The sequence below is a fragment of the Lepisosteus platostomus genome, chromosome 18 (assembly GCF_059453375.1).
Source record: "Lepisosteus platostomus isolate fLepPlt1 chromosome 18, fLepPlt1.hap1, whole genome shotgun sequence".
Classification (NCBI taxonomy): Eukaryota; Metazoa; Chordata; class Actinopteri; order Semionotiformes; family Lepisosteidae; genus Lepisosteus; species Lepisosteus platostomus.
The window spans coordinates 6,309,441-6,316,595 of record NC_142628.1 but is presented as its reverse complement, the minus strand read 5'-3'; the positions used below and the strand labels follow the sequence as shown (position 1 = coordinate 6,316,595).

The window sequence follows — 7,155 nt, the reverse complement described above, 5'->3', positions numbered from 1 at the left end:
TTACCCAGTATGCATTTTAAAGTCTATTACAAGTTCAGTATCACAGCGTAACAATAAATGTAATAATTTTACAAACTATATATATATGTACTGTTGTCCAATAAGGATACAGAATTTTGTAGTTGCATTATGAAGACAAATACGATTTTTCAAAGCAATTCACAAGAATTCAATGTCGTGTTTTTTTCTGTACAGGCTGTGATTTAATTTTTATCAGCAGAAATATTTTATCATTGAAGACCACTCCAAACAGACTGAGACAACACCACATTACTATGCTGTAAAATCTCACAGATTTGTCACTAAGTTTATGAAGAGCCATACTTTATGAGTCAGCAGTAAGTGATCTGTTCAAAGAAAAAATAAAAATTAAAATTCCTTTTGAACAGATTTCTATTAACATACATCAAGTAGTTTAACAACATTAAAGAAAGCTAAAAAAGGATGACAAATGAAAGTGAAACACATCTTATTAAAAAAAAAAACACTGTACAAGCCAGTCCAGACTGGCACAGATTTTACATTAACACAACAAAGATTAGATTAACTGTTTTTTGTGAGCTCAATTCCTGAAAAATGAGATCAGGTAAGCCTGAGTGAGTGGTGCATAGTTTGGGAGAGATACTTTTATATAAAAAAAGTAGCATGGTAATTGATCAATGACAGACTTGTTCAAAGAATGTATGCAATGCGACGGAGAAACCTCAAGGTGGGATTAAGTCTTGATGCTCTGTGAGGTAAATGTACACATGGTGTTGCTGGCACATCCTGGTGTATACTTATGTGCTAGGAATGCCCTACGACAGAGAGTATTTCCACACGTGTCATCTTGTGCTGGTGGGTCTTAGTGCACCCAAATAAGTCTATTTTTGGAGCTGAGTGAAGACTGAGACAATGTTGACTTATGTTTGGTTGCGTTCTAATACCACAAATAGGACCGGCTTTGTATCCCAGTGTGCACAATAGAAATGCCCCTAGTCTCACTCTTCAGTTTATTTGTATCCTCTTCTTGCTGTGGGAGATGTGGACTGGGACTTATTCACCCTGAAGAGGCCTGCACACCTTTAGTGCAGCAGGTAATTTGAAGAAGGCCATCCGACAAATTATCCTCTAGGAGAGCCAAACCACCATTAGGAGTGACAGTTTGAAAATATACCAGATGATTTCAGGTTGCAATATGGCTATTGCGTGGAACTGTTCTTCAACCACACATTCAATTCCTATTCACTAACGTTTAATAAGGGGGTCTAAAACAATCTAGTTGAAGCCTACCCTCATTTCCCTAATACATCATTGAATTAAAATAGACTACAGTATAAGAAAAAATATCTACATACAGTAGGCCTGCAGTTTATATGCAGGTGTGGTGTTTTTAGACCATTGACCATGGGTACTCTCTGGGGTTTGGCACATGTCCAACTTTGAACACTGTCCAAACAAATGGGCAACACTTTAAGGAGGTGACATTGACAATAATATGCGAATTGCTCATTGAGATGAATCTGGTTTTGCTTTACTTGCAGTCTCTATGGTATGGTATCTCTATGGTGCACAACCAAACCTTTATTAATTTATATGTTGATTGTCTGCAAGTGTCTACTGAATTGTATGTGCTTAAATTATGTGAAATCTGTTTATATCATAGATATAATGAATATCAACACTAGTCCATCGCAGGGCCCACACTGACACAAACACACACCAGAGCCAATTTCCCTAGAAGATAATTGTCCTACCAATATATCTCTGGACAGTGGGAGGACCAGAGGAAACCCACACGAACACGAGGAGATTGGACCCAGGGCCCCAGCACTGTGAGACAGCAGTTCTATCCACTGTGCCACCTGGATATCAACAGATGAATGCAATTACAAATCAAGTGTAGGATATTAGAAGAAACAGTGGGCAGCTAGTCTCCTGGTGAGAAAAAAGCAGCAGACTTAAATAATAATAATAATAATAATAAAAAACTTTATTTTATATAGCGCCTTTAAAGGTGGCTTCTCAAAGCGCTTTACAGGATGACAATAACAATAAATAAGAAGACTACAACAATAAATAAGAAAAATTTCACAAGACAGGACACAATTATAATTACAGCAATACAACAATAACAATAGAGGAGACCGTGGAAGATGGTATTAAGAAGAGCAGAGGGGTGAAGAATGGAACCAGTTAAGTAAAGGCTTTTCTGAAAAGGAGGGTTTTGAGTCTGGATTTGAAGGAGTTTAGAGAAGGTGACTCTCTAATATCCTTGGGCAAGGAGTTCCAGAGCTTGGGGGCATAGCAGGAGAAGGCCCTGTCGCCCATACAATGTAGACGGGCTTGGGGGACAGTAAGGAGGGCAGAATTTGAAGAGCGGAGGTTGCGAGGTGGGGAGTAGGGCGATAAAAGTTCAGACAGGTATTGAGGTGCCAAGCCATGTAAAGCCTTGTAGGTGAGCATGAGGATTTTAAAGTCTACGCGGAATTTGACCGGAAGCCAGTGCAAGGACTCCAGGATAGGAGTAATGTGAACACTTGCACTAGATCTGGTCAGGATTCTGGCTGCTGAATTTTGGACATACTGCAGCTTGTTCAGAGTAGATTTAGATACCCCAGGGAGCAGAGCATTGCAGTAGTCAATTCGAGAGAATACAAATATGTTGATCAGCTTTTCAGCCACAGTTAATGATAGCATAGGGCGTAGTCTTGCGATATTTCTAAGGTGAAAAAAAGATGTTTTGACAGTATGCTGTACATGTGGGTCGAATGTTAAGCCAGAATCGAATATAACCCCAAGGTTTTTCAATTTTGATTGGAGCTCAAGTACAGAGCCATCTACAGACAGGGTTACAGGACTGGCTTTGCGAAGTTGATGGGGGGTACCAATAAGCATGACATGATAAATACACTTTATTATACAGAAAGCAATTTGCCTGATTCATATCACCACACATACCAGTCAAGCTGTAGGCTTTATAAGCATTCAGCCTACATAAAAGTCAGGTCTATATTTCAGCATGTCAGAAAATCCATTTTACAATATGAGATATTAACCTGTTTAATTAATGCATGCAGTTAAGGAGAATGTGGTGAATCTTGTTTAACAACTGTCGCATTATTGCCAAGATTTACCTCCACTTAAATGCTGTCTGTGGGTTTTAGAAAAGTGTTCAAGAGCAGTCATGTGGAAATCACCATAGAACTAAAGTAAACACACAAAATAATAGTCTTTGTACAATCATTTTACATATTACATAGTTACATAGTTAACGTACAGTTAGCTCTACAACCTATTACTTTATTTGGTGTAGCCATATCTTTACTTTTAAAAGTCTTAACTGCAGGGCAGCAATCTTGTCTGGTATATTATTATATACTAATACTGTTATATGACGCAGTTCTTTCACAGGCGCTTGTGGTTGCCTTTCTGTACACAATTCCACAAGGGGGCAGTAGGTCTCTAGGTTTCGAAAGGGGGCCATAAACAGGCTTCAATGAAAACTCTTGATAAACGATTGCTGATATTATAACTGGTATTATAACATACTACTAATCATCATTGTCACACTCACTTGGGTTATGACAAGTGTACATATTTTAGAGTAATCATGGCAAACCCAGCAACTACATGAATATTCACTCTTAATAATGCCAGACATTTATGATACGTAAATGATTTGAAAAGATTATATTACTACCTTAATACATTATAAAGAGTACATTTATAATAAAATGAAATTGTTAAACCTGAATGTACAGTACTGTAGCCTATGTGAAATATATTTCTAGAGGGTAGATGGATTAAATCGCAGGTTTATTGATGAAAGCTTATCAAGATATCTTTGAAACTAAGTAAGCCTGAACCTGACAAATTCTGGCTTCCAAGGTAAAAGGAAAACCAGGTTGCTACTGTATTTGCTGTTTGTGGTGCAGTGGGAAGTACCCTTCCTGTGTCACCTTTGGATGAGATGATTTGACAGCTACTTGGTTATGAAGGATCTCCTGGCATTGTTTGGTGGTAATCCTTGTGTCCTGGCTAAAACTGCTCTGGGCTTCCATAATCTGGCATCCAGAAAGCTCTCTCTTACTTCATTTGATGAAGCATTTTTTTTGGTTTGGCAGATACAGGAAGCAGTTAACATGGCTCCAACCCTCCTTGATTGCGCTCTTTGATTGAATGGCTGTTTTTATAGAAGGATAATACTGATTACAGTAGGGTCTCAAGGGATAATGAAAGCCCCTTCTGATGAGTGACTAATTTCCGCAACCTGCTGTGTTTCAAACAGACACCAGGACCTCCTTCATCTTTAAATAGGAGTCCTCTCTCAGTTCTGCTTTCTCATGTACATTTTTATCAGGTTCCCAACTCAGCCCTCATTTGCCTTAGGTTGTTATGGCAGAGACACTGTTCCCTGGAAAAATTTGGACAGGAACAGAGGCCAAGCCTCTAAAAATATTCCACAAGCATTCCAGGAAATTGTACAGTACATTCGGAAAACCTTCTACCACACAGAGAGTATTCCTGTCTACAAGAGAAATTAACGTATTTTATTGTGATTTTACACTAATTTTTCTGTGGGGGTGTTTATAGTTGATGGCCCTTCCTATCAAGGAAGTTTTAATGTATAAAGTAACAATTCAGTAACAATGCATTCTTTATTGATTGAATTAGGTATGTCATCCCTGTGTAGCACTGTGGCAAAACAGAAACTAACATGTAATCAAACAGCTTCCAAAAGATCCCTCTTAAAAGATTAAAAGATTTATTTTATTAAAGCAAATATTTATATTATATTCATATAATTAACAATTTATATTTCTAGGTAACCTTTCAGAAAATGCAATTTCAGAACTGTTATTTTTTGACTCAGTGAAATAAATGCAATTTTCACTTTCAAAATAGCCTTTTGATTTTGGTGCTCTATACCATATCCTCCCCTCATATTTGTAAAAGAAAACTTTAGTAGCGTGATAGACACTTATCTAATTATGTGGAGAAACTGTTAAAAAAACAACACTGATTCAATTCTGCAGTCATTATTAGTGTCACCTACTAACTAGCTACATTTCCAAAAGCTAAAGTGACAGAATGTGCTCTGTGTAGAAGAACAGATTAAACTTCCTGGCTGTCAGTTCGGGGTTGCTCAGGGCTAAACGGATGAAACAAACTTCAGATCTGTTCGAATGCTCTTTCCCAGCCATTGCTGGTTATCTCCATTATTGATGAGTGAAATGGTGCTTTCACACATATATATCAAATTCAAGTGAAAAGTGAAAAGTGAAAAGTGTCTTCTACAGAAGATAAAAATAAAAAATAATTGTTAAATGATTTCACTTTGTGACACGAATTCCCAAATTAGACTGGCTGATGGGCTGTGACAACCACCTGCAGTAAACTATTAAGCAGTAAACAAATCAAGCTACTGTATATCAGCCTTCACAGAATTGTAGCATAAGTACAATATACAGAATGTTCATTACAAGTAATAACTATCTGCTATGTACTCCACCAGAATGCAGCCAATACCTGTTCAATCCATTTTCATGCTCAGAGGCTTATTTACTCCCAAGGAATTTAATTAGACCACATTACCTCACAAGCCTGTCTGCTTTGAGAAAGGAGCCAGTAATTGTTTTAGGTTAGACAGGAAGCACTACCCGGATGGCCGTTGTCTTGGAGTCTGCCCTATCAGAGAGTCAACAACCCATCCAGACCCTGGCTGACTGGGAAAGGGAATGTGGACAATTCACTTGTGATACTAATTCTGTTCTAGTAGGTAACCGCCACAAAAGAAAAAAAAAACATCGGTTCAGAAAAGATCTGCTGTATACTGAGGATGGAGAATAACACAACTTGTTTGCAGTGGAACAATCTTCTCACTCTGTTTCCAAAACTAGCAAAACATGAAACCCAAACAATCTGGCAACCTCAAGAAAATGGCAAGCAGTTATTGTTTTGGTGGGGCAGCATATTCTGATGTCACTTTAAGTACTGCCAGTTTAACAAATTTTGAAGTTTGGAAAAATAAAAAGTTTAAGCCCTTTAAATTATGTTATGAATAACCCTATTCTTAAAATATAAGATAAAAGGCTTATTTAAGCATTTAAGGATATAAATATGCATAAATAAGCATAAGGCTTATTTATGCATATTTACATTTATCTAACATACAACAACTGGTCTTGGAAGGGATGTCACACATTGCAGTTTTGTTCCTTTGAGATTATAACCAGTCACAGTGTCCTTCCATTGAAACTGTGATGAACCTGGCTTGCTAAAAGGGAAAGCTTGCAGCCATGCACCATGACCTAATTTCTATTCCACTGAACTCATAGGAAAAATAAAAATGAGATCTGAGCTGGCTATTGGTATGCTCTTAGTACATTTGTCTTTTGTTTTCTGACTGCACCATTTGAGCAAAGACCTTTTGCTTTCAGTTCGGGCTATCCCACAAATGTCACATAGCCAAAACAGGAAGTCCAGCTCTGATTACACCACTATAAGAAAGTGCCAATCGTTATCTTGCCCCTCATTTACCGTTTGATTTTCGAATTTCTAGTGTTAAAAATCTATGTTATTAAATCAATCGCCCATATGATTCCAAACGTTACAGACTACTGTAAATGTTTACTTACTTTTATTGTCCCAGATGGGAATGCCAGGTAAAGGACATAACACAGTACACAACACATTGAATAGAACAGGAACCTGTTAACAAATAAGAGAGATACAAGTATGATGAGAAAAATACAAATACACAATCAATTGTCCAAGCAGCTTAATCGCAGGGATAAAGGATAACTTAGTACTGTTGCACTTGAATCTGGGTAGTCTAAATCGATGCCCAGATGGAAGGAGGTCAAATTCACTGTATGAGGGTTTGTCATGACAGTCGGTGATATATCCACACTATAGGAAGTCTGAAAGCTCTAGCTATTGTGCACCAATAGTTTTGCTGGATACGTTCACAGTCCTGCTCAGTCTGTTTTTATTGCGTGTATTAAGGTTCCCAAACCAGGCTACTGTAGTGAATGTTAGGACAGATTCAATAAACGTTATATAGAATAAAGTCATTGTTGTCATACATACATCAAAAAAGGGGAGTTTTTTTTAGGCAGAGCCCAGCAAATTAGGTAGTGCAGACGCATTAGGTATACTTAGCACACTATG

General features: G+C 37.6%; 1 long non-coding RNA gene across 2 annotated transcripts in view; it reads right to left on the bottom strand.

Moving 5' to 3' along the window:
* Window positions 1-6,626: 6,626 nt before the first annotated feature.
* The window catches only part of LOC148645532 (uncharacterized), a 97,405-nt gene continuing 96,876 nt past the window's right edge, over window positions 6,627-7,155 (bottom strand). For both annotated transcript variants that reach the window (XR_015928182.1, XR_015928183.1), the window contains one exon: window positions 6,627-6,693. This is a non-coding gene — a long non-coding RNA (uncharacterized LOC148645532). The remainder of the gene's footprint in view (window positions 6,694-7,155) is intronic.